The following is an 18,441-nucleotide window of genomic DNA, read 5'->3' as shown; positions in this document are numbered from 1 at the left end:
TTGCTAATATATTACCCACAGCACCATGAGCTCTTATCTTGTGTAGTAACCTTTTATGTGGCATCTTATCAAAATGCCTTTTGGAAATCCAAATACACAACATCTATTGGTGCCCCTTTAATCACACTGCGTGTTACATCCTCAAAGAACTCTAATAAATTTGTCAAACACGATTTCCCTTTCATAAAACCATGTTTACTCTGCCTGATTGCATTATGATTTCCAAATGTCCTACAGCTACTTCCTTAATAATGGATTCTAGCACTTTCCAATGACAAATGTTAGGTTAACTGGCCTACAGTTTCCTGCTTTCTGTCAGCACCCCCCACCCCGCCCCCCCCCACCCCCCCAACTTTCTTGAATATAGGTGTTACATTTACGGTTTTCCAATCCACTGGGACCTATCGAGAATTTAGGGAATTTTGGAAAATTAAGATCAAAGTATCGACTGTCTCTGCAGCCACTTTGTTTAAGACTCTAGGATGCAGACCATCAGGTCCAGGGGACTTGTCAGCCTTTAGTCCCATTAGTTTGCCTAGTACTTTTTCTCTAGTGATAGTGATTGTTTTAAGTTCCTTCCCCCGCAGCCCTCCCCCCCACACTTTTTCCTCTTGATTTTCTGCTATTCTTGGGGTGCTTTTTGTGTCTTCTACTTTGAAGATCGATACAAAATACTTTTTCAAAATCTCTGCCATTTTCTTGTTTCCCATTACTAATTCCCCAGTCTCATCCTCTAAGGAACCAACACTTACTTTAGCTACTCTCTTCCTTTTTATATATTTGTAGAAGTTTTTACTTTCTGTTTTTATATTTCCTGATAGTTTGCTCTCATACTCTAATTTCTCCCTTTTTTTAATCATCCTCTGTTGATTTCTAAACTTTTCCCAATCTTCTGGCCTACCGCTAAGCTTTGCAGCATTGTATGCCCTTTCTTTCAATATAATACTATCCTTAACTTCCTTAGTTAGCCATGGACGGTGCATCCTTCTCATAGTCTTTCTTTTTCAGTGGAGCTCCCCTAGCTGCTGCACAGGCAGTCCAGGTGGCTGCACCCCATCTTTCTGCCACTCTGATGCTCACTGGAGGAGTCAACCTCTGAAACCAAAGATCCCATAGTCAAATGCAGTCCACTGTGATGAGCCTCTCATGAACTTTTCCTGCCTCCAGTGGCTGCTGTGGATGTGGGAGACATCCTCCCTCCAGCAGCACTTACATTTGGACTCACCATTTGCAATGCCACCTAACTTGATAGCCTTTGCATCTTCAACAAATAGCCTGCCTGTCTTGGGAGAAAGCTGCAAACAATGCCTTCTACTTAGCTTCACTACTGAGCTGGTACACAAATCTCACCTGCTTTGAGAGACGAGATGTTGAGCCTCCGAGAACCCATGCTCCCTTCACAAAATCAAAGTAAGCTCACAAAATCCCAAACAGTTGGCAGTTTAACAGTTCTAATTACCTGCCTGCCATCAATCTGTCAGCCTTTGGCCCATAGCACCACCCGTATCTCATAAAATTTTTCAGCGGGAGGATGACTTCAGGGAGCTGTCCTGATGTGGTCCAATGCCATTTTAATGGCTCCCCTCCACCTCCATTTCCACCACCATGGGGCCATTAAAATTCTGCCCATAGTATCAGTGTCTAAAATGGTAGCTGCGGGTGTGAAATCGAGTGATGGTGCGTCTCCACCATCACAGTCTTCTCGGTATTCTTCCACTGCCTGGCCAGGTTGCACTTCTTGGATATCTAGAAGGAGAAATATGCAATTGTGAAGTTGTGATGAGGGGAAGTGGAGAACGTAAGAGGTGCATGGCTACATCATCTGCAGCTTGTAAATCAGAAGAGAGTGCGCCATGACAGAGAGATGGGATGTGAGAAAGAGAATTAAGTATGAGGATACCGTTATCTTCGATGGTTTCAGCCTTCCTGCTGACCTCGGCCTTAGCAATGGTCATCCCAATAATGTCCAGCACCATCTCTTCTGTGGGGGTGAAGACATGCAAGTGTGTCTGTCCCCCTCTGCTTAGTTCCTGCTGCCTCAGTTATGTATCACCTTGTTCTTCAAGAGAGAGGCAAGTTTGTCAGTGAGTGTCGTGCCAACTGTTTGTGTGATGTGCCTATCGTGGTTGAATAGCTGGCAGTGTGTGCAAGCTGTGCGATGTGGATGTGAAGCTTGCTGCAGTGCTGTGTGTGAGGGCATACTGGAGCATATGCATGTCAGGTGTCAGTCTGGATTAACAGAGAGTGTGGTAGGTGAGTGACAGGGGTGTACTAAATTGTGCTGTGTCTGAGGCTAGTGAGACAGCTGGTAGGATATGGTAGTTGAGAATGCACTCACTGACCATTGGTGTGAGGGCATTGAACATCTTTCAGCAGTGCATCCAGGTCCTCAGAGGCTGACTGTGCCATTGACCTCCACAGCTAGCTGCTCCCACTGACTTCTCTGTGTCTGGAGGGCCACCTAGACACCTGTAGATACAAGACTTCTTTTCTTCTTTCCATATCCTCCACTAAGGCCTCCAGTGCAGAGTTCAAAAACCTTGGAGCCCACTCTCTCCCATGTTGGGCCATTCTTCAATGTTTCCCAAGTCAGATTCCCCTCAACCATGCCTGCCAAACCTGTTTCAGTCATAATGCACCTTCCCTTTAAGAGGTGCAGGCCAACATTAAGTGGTGCCAGCCACAACAACATTGGCACCTTGCTGATATGTCTAGCCAATCAACAGTATAGTTAGCGCTGGCTGGATGCTGAAATCATTGAAATGAGCAGGCAGCACAGAGTTGGAGTGCCGCCTGCATCACAATCAATGGGAACAGGTTAATCGGATATCACAATCCCCATGCAGTGTTTCACAGCTACCTAATTTAACCCCCAATGTTTCTTGCATAATACTCTTATAGTTCCAATCATATTATCGAGCAGCATACTGATAAAATATAATGAATACTTGCATCTTTCCATTGGTATCCAAGTTCCTTTAGAAATGTTGACCTGTAATAAAATCTATTGTTATTTCGAGTAAGGATAATGGAGTTCCACAATGAATGTCAGGTTTCTAACAATATGTTAATGTCATATGGGCTCACGTAACAACGGGCAAGCACCCTGGGTAGACTCACATTGAAATAGGGGCCGGTATTTTACGTTGGGCGGGAGGCCCCATACACCAGCCAAAAAGTCAGGGGCGAGCCCGCCTCCGTCGGGTTTTATTTCACTCCCCAGGCCTTTAATTGGTCTTGGGCGGGACTTCCACCTCCTTGAGGCAGGAAGTCCCGCCTAATGGAGCTGCTGGCCAAACAGCAGGCCAGCAGCTCTTAGTCCCCGCAGCATCACTGGGAGCAGTGGCCACTACTGGGACTGCACGCAGCCATTGGAGACAAGAGGAAGGATGGCCCCGGAATTCAGATAAGTATTCAGGGCCTTGCCGGGGACAATCGGCAGGGACCCGGCGAGGCAAGGGGGGTGTCGGTAGGGGGTGGTGGGGGACTGTTGTGCATTGGGGGTGGTCAGGACTTCGGAGGCAGCTCTCTGTGGTGCATAGCCCTGGACTCCAGGTAGGGTGGGTGAGTATTGAGGGCAGAGGAGGGGTTGTTAGAGAAGGGATGGCCTTTTCTGCCGGGGGCCGTCCGTGGGCTATAGATTGCCTGTGGAGGAGGCACCCCCTTCCAAGCCTACAGGCAGGCCACCTTGTTTTACTGGGCAACCTCTCCACATGGTGAGGCTCCCACCAGCAGTTGGTAAAATACCAGCAGTGGCAGGAAGAGGCCCTTATTTGGCTAATAATTGGGCACTTAAGGGCCTCAATTGGACTCTGGGTAGAAAAGCCATCTTTGGTCTTCCCTGCTCTGGGCTAAATTCCATGACATTGGGAAGGTGCGGGCACTCCGCCCCCTGCCTTTCCTTGCAATTTTATGGGCTCCACCTGCCCCCATTCCCATTCCTAGGCAGCCCATAAAATTCAGCCCAGCGTGGGCACTGCACACACTCAAGCAATTGAACATAAGAACTAGGAGCAGGAGTAGGCAATTAAGCCCCTCGAGCCTGCTCCCCCATTCAATACGATCATAGCTGATCGTATCTCGGCCTCCACTCCACTTTCCTGCTTGTTCTCCATAACCCTTCAACCAATTACTAATTAAAAATCTGTCTATCTCCTCCTTAAATTTACTTAATATCCCGGCATCCACCGCACTCTGGGGTAGTGAATTCCACAGACTCATGACCCTTTGAGAAAAGTAATTTTTCCTCAAATCTGTTTTAAATCTGCTACCCCTTATCCTAAAACTATGACCTCTCGTTCTAGATTGCCCCACAAGAGGAAACATCCTCTCTATGTCTACTTTGACAATCCCTTTAATCATCTTATATACCTCAATTAGATCTCCTCTTAATTTTCTAAACTCTAGAGAGAAAAGGCCTAAATTGCTCAATCTCTCTAAATAAGACAAACCCCTCATCTCTGGAATCAATCTAGTGAACCTCCTCTGAACTGCCTCCAATGCAACTACATCCCTCCTCAAGTAAGGGGACCAAAACTGTACGCAATACTCCAGGTGCGGTCTCACTAATGCCTTGTATAGTTGCAGCAACGCTTCCCTACTCTATTCCTTTAGCAATAAATGTCAAAATTCCATTTGCCTTCCTTATTACCTGCTGTACCTGCAAACTAGTTTTCAGTGATTCATGCACGAGGACACCCAGATCCCTCTGCACTGAAGCACTCTGAAGTTTCTCTCCATTTAGATAATAATTTGTCTTTCTATTCTTCTGCCAAAATGAATAACCTCACACTTATCCACATTAAACTCCATCTGCCAGATTTTGGCCCATTCACCTAACCTATCCATATTCATTTGTAAATTTCTTATTTCTTTATTGTAACTTACTATCCCACCTATTTTCGTGTCATCTGCAAACTTGGCCATAGTACCTTCTATCCCTGCATCCAAGTCATTATTATAGATCGTAAATAGTTGGGGCCTGAGGACTGAACCCTGTGGCACCCCACTAGTTACATCTTGCCAACCAGAAAAGGACTCATTTATTCCGACTCTCTGTTTTCTGGTGGTTAGCCAATCCTTTATCCAAGCTAATAAATTGCTCCTAACCCCATATGATCCTACCTTGTGTATTAACCTTTAATGCGGTACCTTATCAAATGCCTTCTGGAAGTCCAGATATACTACATCTACAGGATCTCCATTATCCACTTTCCTTATTACAGCTTCGAAGAACTCTAGCAAATTAGTCAAACGTGATTTACCCTTCATAAAACCATGCTGACTCTGATGGATTGCATTTTGACTTTCTGAATGTCCTGTTATTACTTCCTTAATAATGGATTCTAACAATTTCCCAACAACAGATGTTAAACTAACTGATCCATAGTTTCCTACTTTCTGCCTCCCTCCCTTTTGAATAAGGGTGTTATATTAGCGTTATATTGGTGCCAGGCAATGAGCACTGCAGGCTGCTCCAGTAAAGGCCTGATACCACTGGACGGAATGTGCACAGTGCACCCTCAGCCTATTGATACCTCAAAATTGCATCACAATGCAATGTACATCACAGAGCCCCGATGAGCTTTTTCACAGCATAGTGATACATGACTTCTGGGTGCTCCCGCCTGTTCGCACTCGGCAAAGACCCTCAGATATGGCCCTGTAAAATAATGTAATGCTAATCAAAACTAATTTATTTGGCATCATACCAAAATATTAGGAAACTGCAATTATGGAGAAGCACTGCAACAGAAAGCAACATTTGTAGACAAAGTTGTGCTGTGACAGCTATAAACAACAACAATACCTTGCATTTATATAGCGCCTTTAACATAGTAAAATGTCACAAAGCAGTTCACAGGAGTGTTATCAAATAAAATTTGACACAGAGCCACATAATGACCAAAAACTTGGTCAAAGAGTAATCTTAAGGAGATTCTTAAAGGAGGAAAGAGAGACAGAGAGGTTTAGGGAGGGAATTCCAAAATTAAGGCCTTGGCAGCTGAAAGCCTGGTTGCTGTGAGTATTACGGCACTCTGAGGTTACCAATTGATTCAGCCACCCAACCTCCCAGCGAGAGACCGCCTCCAGAACATTTCTGGGCTCCCAACTCAGTGGGGGACCCACGTGATGGTGGGTAAATGGCCCTTGATTGGGCCCTTAATTGGCTTCATTGCCTGCCCACCTCTGTGGAGCGGGCTGCTGATTCCCTTGGCACCACACCCCTGGGAAAGACTCCCAGAGGCAGGACAACATTGGGGAGCCGCCCTAACAGGGTTTCCCACTACTTTCCTGGCCTCCAGCCTCCAAACCAGTCTGCAGGAGACCAAGAAATTTCAGCCCATTAATTCTATAAGTTAAATGACTTATTGAAAAGCAAATGACTCCTTCATGTGGTTGCAAATTAAATGATGTGCAGAAATGAATTGATTACAGCTGTAGTGGCAATGCACAATATATATGTTCTCTGATCAATGTGCCAACATATGTTTGAATCTTCATTTTCTTCTCTGATTGTGACTGGGAAAAGCAGACACCATTGTACAATGCTGTCTGGAAGAGGCAGGCAAAAATTCTGTCTGTAAAAGACAGTGTCCCCATACAAATAAGATTGGATTGTTCAGCTTGGCACAGCAGTACAGAATGAATGCATACAGAATAGAAAACGGTTTCACTTTTGTGTTGAAGTTTCAGCAACAAAGAAAAATCAGCAAAAGCATCAACTCCAGTTTATGGCATTCCCACCTCAGAGTCAGAAGCTTATGATTTGAAGTCCCACCAGTGACTCATGTCACACAGGGCTCCTTTCGTAGCTGAACTGTGGCTCTTTATTTATATTCACACCTCCAGCCTGGATGTAACAGGTGCAGAAAGTAATCCCAGGGTAGCATTTCCAATCTTGGTGCTAAAGAAGCAGTATTGGAGAATAGCAAACAAATATACAGGGTGTCTGCTTTGGGCACAATCAATGTTCTGGATGCTAATTGCATTACAAATTGTGCTAGTTTTTAGAAGTGACCCTTTTTTGCTTAAATTCATTTGCATATCACCGAACATAAAATTTTCCATTAGCCAACGCAAATGGGCAGCGTTTTAGGAAATAATTTTATTCTAAAATGTTGCGTTCAAAACTTTTCCTTGATATATGTAAGAGTGATAAGCTGGTGCAATTTTGTTAATATAGCTGAAAATGGTGGAAAAATAAGCATTTTTAATCTGTGTCTAGTCCAGATCCTGTCAATAACCCGATTTTATATAATTGAGAATGACATTAAAAAATATACAAAACCATTTACTAGTTTCATTTGTTACAGTAGTCCTGTTCTGAGTAAATTGAGTATTTAACAGCTTGTAAAAGCACCTAAAAAAGTTGAATTTTAAGAGCCTCCTTGAAGACCCACAAACAAGCCCAATTAGTGGAAACTCACCCTTGTGCCTAATTCCATCTGAAGGTGTAGTCAGCTTTATGGGTGGGGCCATAATTTTCAACTTGCACAAAAGATCACACAAATTTGATTTGTATTGGAAGTAATTTGCGCTTGAAATTCCTTTGAGCTGGCTTGGCCGATTTTGAGCGACATGCACTGAAAGAAACAGCCCAACCAAGTGGAACACGTACCACCATATTTCATGAATCAACCGCATGGAATTTCCTGAAGTTAGCCTCATTGGCTCTAAAATTTTTGAGATAGGCGGGAGTGAGCGGTGGAACTCGATAGTTGGGGGAAAAGGTGGAAATAACAGGAACATGATTGTCCTTCCAAATTTAACATCATTATCATTTTTTATTCTGTTCCCCGCCCTAACCAGAAGCAGGGCAGGAAAGCCAGCGGTAGAAGGCCGCAGGTGAGGACTGCTGGGTACATTTCCAGGCAAGTCAGAACAGCTCAGAGCTTAGAGCATTGCAGCATTGCAGGGAGGAAGGGAGGGAGGCAGAAATCAGGGCATTGTCTGGGGAGGAGGTGGTCTCAGTGCTTGGTAATCGGGACAGAGACAAATATCATGGGTTTGGAGGGCGGGGTCAGCTGATCCTGGAAATGTGGAACGACTGTGAACGTCAGAAGGTTTGCTGGAGGGGCTGAGGGAAGCATTCCTGCTTCTCCTGCCTCACGAGCAGTGCTATAAAAAGCATTTAACTGCTTAATCTAGCTGCTTCCATCAGGATTTCACTACCAGGTTTCCCTAGCCCTGGGAAAGGAGTCAGCCTGGGTTAAATTTAATTTAACCTCCCAACTGCACTGTGGGAGCCTGATTTCAATATCATGATGAGGTGTCTCTTGAGAGTGGAACACAAACATGCCACCAACTTTTTTTTACTTCATTAATGGCATGTGAGCCTCGCTGGCTAGGTCAGTATTTATTGCTCATCCCTAATTTCCCTTGAGAAAGTGGTAGTGAGCTGCCTTCTTGAATTGCTGCAGTCCATATGGGGTAGGTATACCCACAGTGCTGTTAGGAAGGGAGTTTTATGATTTTAATTCAGTGACAGAGAAGGAACGGCGATATAGTTCCAAGTCAGGATGGTGTGTGGCTTGGAGGGGAAATTGCAGGTGGTGGTGTTCCCATGCATCTGCTGCCTTTGTCCTTCTAGGTGGTAGAGTTTGCGGGTTTGGAAGGTGCTGTCTAAGAAGCCTTGGTGCATTGCTGCAGTGCATCTTGTAGATGGTACACACTGCTGCTACTGTGCATCGGTGGTGAAGGGAGTGAAATGTTTAAGGTAGTGAATGGGGTGTCAATCAATTGGGCTGCTTTGTCCTGGATGGTATCGAGCTTCTTGAGTGTTGTTGGAGCTGCACCCATCCAGGCAAGTGGAGAGTATTCTATCACATTCCTGACTTGTGCCTTGTAGACACCAGAAATGTTGGGTAACACGGGAATTAGTGAGAGAGAGGAACTGAAGGAAATCAGTATTAGTAGAGAAATGGTGTTGGGGAAATTGATGGGATTGAAGGCCGATAAATCCCCAGGGCCTGATGGTATGCATCCCAGAGTACTTAAGGAAGTGGCCCTAGAAATAGTGGATACATTGGTAGTCATCTTCCAAGATTCTATAGACTCTGGAACAGTTCCTACAGATTGGAGGGTAGCTAAATGTAACCCCACTATTTAAAAAGGGAGGAGGTAGAGAGAAAGCAGGGAATTATAGACCATTCAGCCTGACGTCGGTAGTGGGGAAAATTCTAGAGTCCATTATCAAAGATTTTATAGCAGAGCACTTAGAGAACAGCAGTAGAAACGGACAGAGTCAGCATGGATTTATGAAAGGGAAATCATGCTTGACAAATTTACTAGAATTCTTCGAGGATGTAACTAGTAGAGTTGATGAGGGAGAGCCAGTGGATGTGGTTTATTTGGGCTTTCAGAAGGCTTTCGATAAAGTCCCACATAGGAGTTTAGCATGTAAAATTAAAGCGCATGGGATTGGGGGTAGTGTATTGTGATGGATAGAAAATTGGTTGGCAGACAGGAAACAAAGAGTAGGAATAAATGGGTCTTTTTCCAAATGGCAGGCAGTGACTAGAGGGGTACTGCAGGGATCGGTGCTAGGGCCCCAGCTATTCACAATATATATCAAAGATTTTGATGAGGGAACTCAATGTAATATCTCCAAATTTGTAGATAACACAAAATTGGGTGGGGGTGGGGGGAGTTGGTGGCGAGTTATGAGGAGGATGCAGAGTGGCTTCAGGGTGATTTGGACAAGTTGAGTGAGTGGGAAAATGCATGGCAGATGCAGTATAATGTGGATAAATGTGAGGTTATCCACTTTGGTAGCAAAAATAGGAAGGCTGATTATTATCTGAACGGCTATAAACTGAGAGAGGGGAATATGCAGTGAGACCTGGGTGTTCTCGTACACCAGTCGCTGAAGGTAAGTATGCAGGTGCAACAGACGGTAAAAAAGGCAAATGGTATGTTGGCCTTCATTGCGAGAGGAGCAGGGATGTCTTGTTGCAATATTCAGGGCCTTGGTGAGGCCACACCTGGAATATTGTGTGCAGTTTTCAGCTCCTTATCTGAGGAAGGATGTTCTTGCTATAGAGGGAGTGCAGCGAAGGTTTACCAGACTGATTCCTGGGATGGTTGGACTGACTTATGAGGAGAGATTGAGTCGGTTAGGATTATATTCGCTGGAGTTCAGAAGAGTGAGGGGGGATCTCATAGAAATCTATAAAACTCTAACAGGACTTGACAGGGTAGATGCAGGAAGGATGTTCCCGATGGTGAGGGAGTCCAGAACCAGGGGTCGTAGTCTAAGGATACAGGGTAAACCTTTCAGGACTGAGATGAGGAGAAATCTCTTCACCCATAGAGTGGTGAGCCTGTGGAATTCGCTACCACAGAAAGCAGTTGAGGCCAAAACATTGTATGTTTTCAAGAAGGAGTTAGATATAGCTCTTGGGTCTAAAGGGATCAAAGGGTATGGGGAAAAAGCAGGAACAGGTTACTGAGTTGGCTGATCAGCCATGATCATAATGAATGGCGGAGCGGGCTCGAAGGGCCGAATGGCCCACTCCTGTTCCTATTTTCTATGTTTCTATTTTTCTAGGTGGTGGACAGGCTTTGGGGAGTCAGGAGGTGAGTTACTGTCCTCAGGATTTCTAGCCTCTGACCTGCTCTTATAGCCATGGTATTTATATGGCTACTCCAGTTCAGTTTCTGGTCAATGGTACCCCCAGGATGTTGATAGTGGGGGATTCAGCAATCATAATACCATTGAATGTTAGGGGGAGAAGGTTAGATTCTGTCTTGTTGAAGATGGTCATTGCTTGGGCACTTGTGTGGAGCAAATGTTACTTGCCACTTATCAGCCCAACCCTGGACTTGTTGCATTTCTACACGGACTGCTTCAGTATCTGAGAAGTTGCGAATGGCGCTGAACACAGTGGGGTCTGCCAAGAAACAAGTCTTCTTCTTCTTCTTGGGCAGTCCCTTGGGATTGAAGATGACTTGCCTCCATTCTGGTTCAATGGCTGATATATCCATTGCGTGATCTGCAGTCTCTGCCACATGAGGATGCTTGTAGAGTCATTTCAATAAGTAGTTTGGAGGTTTGTGTGCTCCCTCCGACTTTGCCTTCGCATGTTCCCGAGGAATTCCCTGGAGGTGTGAGATGCCTTCCCAAATGAGGTTTCTACATCTAGGACAATCACGAGCCAGGGGGCATCCATGAGTTAATGGGAATGTCTGATCTCTTCAGGGATGCTTTGAGGGCATCTCGAAAGCATTTCCGCTGTCCTCCTGGGAATCTCCTGCTGCAACCAAGTTCTGAGTAGAACAGCTGCTTCAGGAGTTGGTGTCAGGCATGCGAACGAAATGTCCCACGCAGTGGAGCTGGTCTTGGGTGATTAACGCCCCGATACTAGGCAGGTTAGCTTGGGAGAGGACACTGCTGTTGGACTGCCTTTCTTTCCACCAGACTAGGAAGATCTGACAGAGGCAGCTCTGGTGGTACTTCTCCAGCACTTTGAGGTGCCTGCTGTAGGTTGTCCAAGTCTCCAAAGCATGTAAGAGCACAGGGATCACTGCTGCCCAGTAAACCATGATCGTAGTCTTGGGTTTGAGATCCTGATCCTCAAATACTCTCTTCCCCAGTCGGCCAAAAGCTGAGCTGACACATTGATGAACCTTGTCGTCTGTGTCTATCTTTGCCAAGAGGAGGCTCCCAGGATATGGAAAATGGTCCATATTTTCCAGGATCTCACCATTGATCTTGATTGATGGTGGGGAGGTGTTGTGCTATGGGAGCGAGTTGGAAAAGGAGCTTCATTTTCCGAGTGTTAAGTAAAAGACCCATTTTCTCATATGCTTCAGAGAAGGAATACATAACGATCTAGAGCTGAGTTCAGAATGAGTGCACATGCAAGCATCATCTGCATACTCAAGCTCGATGACTGAGGTTGGAGTGATTTTGGTTTTGGATTGAAGACAGCCTAGTTTAAACAATTTCCCTTCTGTTCTGTAAATTATCTCCATGCCTGCGGGTAGTTTGCTGGAGGTGAGGTGTAGCATTGCAGTGATGAAAATGGAGAAGAGGGTTGGTGTGATGATACAGCCTTTCTTGAGCCCAGTCTTGACTGAGATAGGGTCTGTGGTGGTTCCGTTGGTGAGGATCACGGCTTGCATGTCATCGTGGAGTAGACGGAGAATGGTGACAAACTTCTGAGGGCAGCCAAATCTGAGCACGATGCTCCATAAGCCTTCATGGTTGACAGAGTCAAAGGCTTTTGTGAGGTTGATAAAGGCCATTTACAGTGGTTAGCGTTGTTCACTTCATTTTTCTTGGATTTACTGCACGGTGAAGATCATGTCCGTGGTGCCTCTCAATGGGTGAAAGCCGCACTGCGACTCTGGAATGAGCTCTTCAGCCAATGGGAGGAGGTGATTGAGGAGGATCCTTGCAATGATCTTCCCTGTGGCAGACAGCAGGGAGATTCCTCTGTAGTTACTGCAATCAGTCTTGTCTCTCTTCTTGAATACTGTCACAATCAGAGCGTCCCTGAAGTCCCCTACCAAGTTCTCTTCAACACAGATAAGGGATATGAGGTTATACAGAGGTGCCAGGAGTTTATCTCCTCCGTGCTTCAGGATTTCAGCAGCGATCCCATCTGCTCCAGAGGCCTTGTTGTTCTTCAGCTGTTGAATGGCTTTTTTGACCTCGCTCCAGACTGGGGTATCATCGAGACTGAGCCAGAGGGAGTGTTGAGCGATGGAGTTGAGAACATTCAAGTCAAAGACAGAGTCTCGGTTGAGAAGTTCTCAGCAGGGTGTGCTGTTGAATGCCTGAGTCATAGATCACCTTGACAGCGCTGAAGAAACCACACATATTGTTGATGTCTGCAAGTTTCTGGATCTCTTTCACTCTTTCTACCCACCATTTGTTTTTATCTCCTGGGTTTTATGCTGCACTGCTGCCTCCAAGAACCTATAGTATTGTTTCTTTACTTTGGATATGTAGTGAAGTTTCCTGCCTGCAAAGGTTTTGTGTTTACGTTCGATTGGCTCCTGTATTTCTTGGTCGTTTTCATCAAATCAGTCACGATGGTGACTGGTGAAGAAGCCAAAGGTGCTTGTTATGTTGGTCTTTCGGGTTGTCCAGACACTAATGGCTCACAGCGGCTCCTAGTGGTTGCAGATTGAGAGGTTGGCAGTAAGGCACCGACTGAGAAAAGCCACTTTAGTGGGATCTTTGAGGCCTTCAATGGTAATTTTCTTGTGCATTGCTTTTGTTGCTACTGCTGCTTGTGGGCTAGGCTGATGGGGATCGTAGATCGGATGAGGTAGTTGTTGGTCCAACAGTCCGGACCTGTCACGGCAAAGGTGATGTGGCCATCTTTACAGACCCTCGCTCGAACGATGACGTTGTCAAGTAGATGCCGGTGTTTGGACCACAGGTGTAGCCATGAGGTCTTGTGTTTGTCTTGCTGGTGGAACAGGGTGTTAGTTACCATGAGGTCATATACAAGGCTATTTGTCAGGAAGACGACTCCGTTACAGTTTGCTTCCCGACTTCTTCCTTGTCAATATCCCCCTTCCAGAGATTCATATCCTTCTCGACTTTTATTATTCATAATTTTACTACAGAATGTAGATGAGCAGATTAAATACATTTGAGTTTCATCTCACCCTGTTAAACCATGACGGAATCTAACCCAATATAAAGAAGCGACTTACAGCACAGTGGGGGTGCATTTCGGGAGCAGTGACCATAATTCCATAAGTTTTAAGGTACTTGTGGATAAGGATAAGAGTAGTCCTCGGGTGAAGGTGCTAAATTGGGGGAAGGCTAATTTTAACAATATTAGGCAGGAACTGAAGAATTTAGATTGGGGGCGGCTGTTTGAGGGTAAATCAACATCTGACATGCGGGAGTCTTTCAAACGTCAGCTGATTAGAATCCAGGACCAGCATGTTCCTCTGAGGAAGAAAGACAAGTTTGGCAAGTTTCGGGAAGCTTGGATAACACAGGATATTGTGAGCCTAGTCAAAAAGAAAAAGGAAGCATTTGTAAGGGCTGGAAGGCTAGGAACAGTGGAAGCACTTGAGGAATATAAAGACAGTAGGAAGGAACTTAAGCAAGGAGTTAGGAGGGCTAAAAGGGGTCATGAAAAGTCATTGGCAAACAGGATTAAGGAAAATCCCAATGCTTTTTATACATATATAAAGAGCAAGAGGGTAACCAGGGAAAGGGTTGGCCCACTCAAGGACAGAGATGGGAATCTATGTGTGGAGCCAGAGGAAATGGGCGAGGTGCTAAATGAGTACTTTGCATCAGTATTCACCAAGGAGAAGGACTTGGTGGATGATGAGCCTAGGGAAGGGAGTGCAGATAGTCTCAGTCACCTCATTATCAAAAAGGAGGAGGTGTTGGGTGTCTTGCAAAGCATTAAGGTAATCTTTGCAGCCTCATTGGCTACAGGTGAGGTCCCAGAGGACTGGAGAATAGCCAATGTTGTTCCTTTGTTCAAGAAGGGTGGCAAGGATAATCCAGGAAATTATAGGCCGGTGAGCCTTACGTCAGTGGTAGGGAAACTATTAGAGAGGATTCTTCGGGACAGGATTTACTCCCATTTGGAAACAAACAAACTTATTAGCGAGAGCCGGCATGGTTTTGTGAAGGGGAGGTCCTGTCTTACTAATTTGATTGAGTTTTTTGAGGAAGTGACGAAGATGATTGATGAGGGAAGGGCAGTGGATGTTGTCTATATGGACTTTAGTAAAGCCTTTGACAAGGTCCCTCATGGCAGACTGGTGCAAAAGGTGAAGTCACACGGGATCAGAGGTGAGCTGGCAAGATGGATACAGAACTGGCTCAGCCACAGAAGACAGAGGGTAACAGTGGATGGGTGTTTTTCTGAATGGAGGGATGTGACTAGTGGTGTCCCGCAGGGATCAGTGCTGGGACCTTTGCTGTTTGTAGTATATATAAATGATTTGGAGGAAAATGTAGCTGGTCAGATTAGTAAGTTTGCGGACGACACAAAGGTTGGTGGAGTTGCGGATAATGATGAGGATTGTCAGAGGATACAGCAGGATATAGATCGGTTGGAGACTTGGGCGGAGAAATGGCAGATGGAGTTTAATCCGGACAAATGTGAGGTAATGCATTTTGGAAGGTCTAATGCAGGTGGGAGGTATACAGTAAATGGCAGAACCCTTAGGAGTATTGACAGGCAGAGAGATCTGGGCGTACAGGTCCACAGGTCACTGAAAGTGGCAACGCAGGTGGATAAGGTAGTCAAGAAGGCATACGGCATGCTTGCCTTCATCGGTCGGGGCATAGAGTATAAAAATTGGCAAGTCATGTTGCAGCTGTACAGAACCTTAGTTAGGCCACACTTAGAATATTGCGTGCAATTCTGGTCGCCACACTACCAGAAGGACGTGGAGGCTTTGGAGAGGGTACAGAGGAGGTTTACCAGGATGTTGCCTGGTCTGGGGGGCATTAGCTATGAGGAGAGGTTGGAAAAACTCGGATTGTTTTCACTGGAACGACGGAGGTGGAGGGGCGACATGATAGAGGTTTACAAAGTTATGAGCGGCATGGACAGAGTGGATAGTCAGAAGCTTTTTCCCAGGGTGGAAGAGTCAGTTACTAGGGGACATAGGTTTAAGGTGCGAGGGGCAAAGTTTAGAGGGGATGTGCGAGGCAAGTTTTTTACACAGAGGGTGGTGAGTGCCTGGAACCTGCTGCCAGGGGAGGTGGTGGAAGCAGATACGATAGCAACGTTTAAGAGACATCTTGACAAATATATGAATAGGAAGGGAATAGAGGGATATGGGCCCTGGAAGTGCAGAAGGTGTTAGTTTCGGCAGGCATCAAGATCGGCGCAGGCTTGGAGGGCCCTTTGTTCTTTGTTTGTTTAATTCAGTCCATTGTACCTCTGAAAGTGCAAACCACGTTTTCCCATTTCCCTGGTCTTTCCCACAGCCCTTTCAAATTTATCTTTTTTCAAATAGTTATTTATTCAAATCTTCCTTGTCGGCTGTCCCTCAATTTGAGGATGATGTCTAATCAGGGTTGTGACTTTCAGCCATGGGTCTTCATGTGACTGAACAGGATAATTCTGGACCCACAGATCATTGGGCATATGGAGCAGAATCTCCCACGAGGTAGTGGGATCCAGATTGCAGGATTTTTTTCTTTTCTTCTCTGTCTCCGCTCTGCCTCATCATTAAGGCAGTTGGACTCAAAGCATGATGCAGCTTGATGGGCAAGTTGTCGCCTTTTTGAATGATTTGTAGCAAGTTCCTCCCAGTCATTAATGTCAATGCTGCCACTCTTCAAAGAGAGCTTCAGAGTGTCTTTGAAGTGTTTTCTTTATCCTCTGTAATGCTGGCCATTTTAGAGTTGAGAAAACAAGACCTGGTGAGGGAGACAGTTTTTGGCCATCCAGACACAGTGGACTGAAACTTATGCGAAGACAATGGCGGCCCGCCCGTGCAAGCCGCACATTGCGGAGCTCCCATGATATTAAGTGTGGCGGCTCACCTAAATAACCGAGGCGGGCTGTCCGTTTCCGGCAATGGCATCAGCTGCCTGTGCGCAGCCACTGACGCCATTTTTAAAGGGTTTCGAGCCCTACCGTTAATTTTAAATATTTAAATACATTTATTCTGCCCCTCAACCACCTCCCATAACAATTAAATTAATCACTTGACCCTCCCCGCAAAACAATTACCTTGTTTACCTGACTTTCCCCCCGCAAAGTACATAAACCTTACACTATAACCGTACCCACAAAACCCTACACCAATGGTTTTACTTGGACCCCGCTCCCCTCCAGCCCCGCACTGAGGAACCTACCTCCACCCGTTCCCCGCCCTGCCCCCCACCCCCAACCAGTGTTACATAGCAGTTCCCCAGACGGGGATCCAAAGGTGTGGGAGTGCCGTCCAGCGGCAGAAAGATCACTCCGGGACAGACGGCGGGAGTGTAAAGGTTTATGGATTCATGGATTAATTCATGGATTTTAATTTATTTAAATATTTTAATGGGGCTCCTGTCAGGCTGGGCCCTCCTGGCATCGGGCTGCATGGCAGCCCTTTCCTGGAGGCATCTGCAGACACCCCCCTCCCGTTATCGGGGTGCGTGGCCGCCCTTTCCTGGAGGCATCTACAGGCACCCCCCACCCCCCGTCACGGAACCCGACGTCGGTGGGGGGGGTCTGTAAAATTAAGTCCAGTGTCCAGTCCATCGAAGTTGGTTTTGCAGGAGTTTTGCCTGAATGCTTGTGGAGCTAGCTTCAAGAAGGACACGAGCGTTTGATCGATGGTCCTCCTATTTAATCCGGAGGATGCCGTGGAGGCATTGCTGATGGAATTTCTCTAGCGTTCATATGTGTCGCTGCTACACAGTCCAGGTCTCACTGCAATATAGGAGTGTGGTGACAACAACTGCTCTGTACACTAGGACTTTTGTTGACTTGCAGAGGTCTTTGTTGTCAAACACTCGCTGCCGTAGTTTGTAGAAGGCTGAACTGGCGCAGCAGATCTGGTGTTGGATCTCCTCATCAATGGTGGCCTTTTGAGAGAGGTGGTTGCCAAGGTATGGGAAGTACTCAACATATTCTAAAGTCTCTCCTTCAACATATATGGGAGGTGGAATATTTGGCAGACCGGGTGTGGGTTGATATATGAGTTTTGTTTTGCAACATTCAAGGACAGGCCAAGTCTCTTTTATGTAGGATTGAAGAGATCGAGAGCAGCTTGCAAATCTGGTGCAGAATGGGCAACAACACTGCAGTCATCCACAAACTGTAGATCATGTATGTCTATGGCGGACAGTTTTGTTTTGACAAGGAGGTGATTGAGGTTAAAGAGTTCTCCATTTAGGCAGTATTTAATACTCACACCAGGGGGCAGTTGATCATTGATGAGATAATAGCCACTGTCAGATAGATTGTAAATAGTATGAGGGATATTCGTTCAAATAGAGCTTTTGGGAAATGCTGGGGCCAAAGAAGATTGAGGGAATTTGTCATGATAAAGTCGAGGGCTAGCACCATGATTTGCAGATTTTTTGTTTCTTCATTTGTACACTCACCACTGTAACTCACACTCACAGTAAGTTTGTCTTGTTTACAGGAGACTCTTGCAGCCAGCATTGAAAATTACATTTCTCTTTAGTTGTATAGCCGGCCATTGCAACCGCCCCCCGCCAACCCCACACCAACCCCAGAACAAGCCCCAACGTGCCCAGGTGACTAAGAATCTGGTACCTGTAGACTCAGATAGTTTGAGGAGGTTGCATTAGGTGAATCGTAAAGCACCAATGAGCAGGAGCACATTAAGGAGGTGGCAGTGGAAGATATTTGGGAATCTTCTAGCTAGAGGGCCGCATCTTTCATTATCTGCAAAGTCCAGGGAGTTGTCCCTCAAGAGACACACATTTGAAAGAAGGATACAATCTGAGCACCAACATTTTGTCAAGCACCG

This window comes from Heterodontus francisci, chromosome 3, assembly GCF_036365525.1.
Source record: "Heterodontus francisci isolate sHetFra1 chromosome 3, sHetFra1.hap1, whole genome shotgun sequence".
Classification (NCBI taxonomy): Eukaryota; Metazoa; Chordata; class Chondrichthyes; order Heterodontiformes; family Heterodontidae; genus Heterodontus; species Heterodontus francisci.
The sequence above is the reverse complement of the archived record's forward strand: the minus strand, read 5'-3'. Positions refer to the sequence as shown.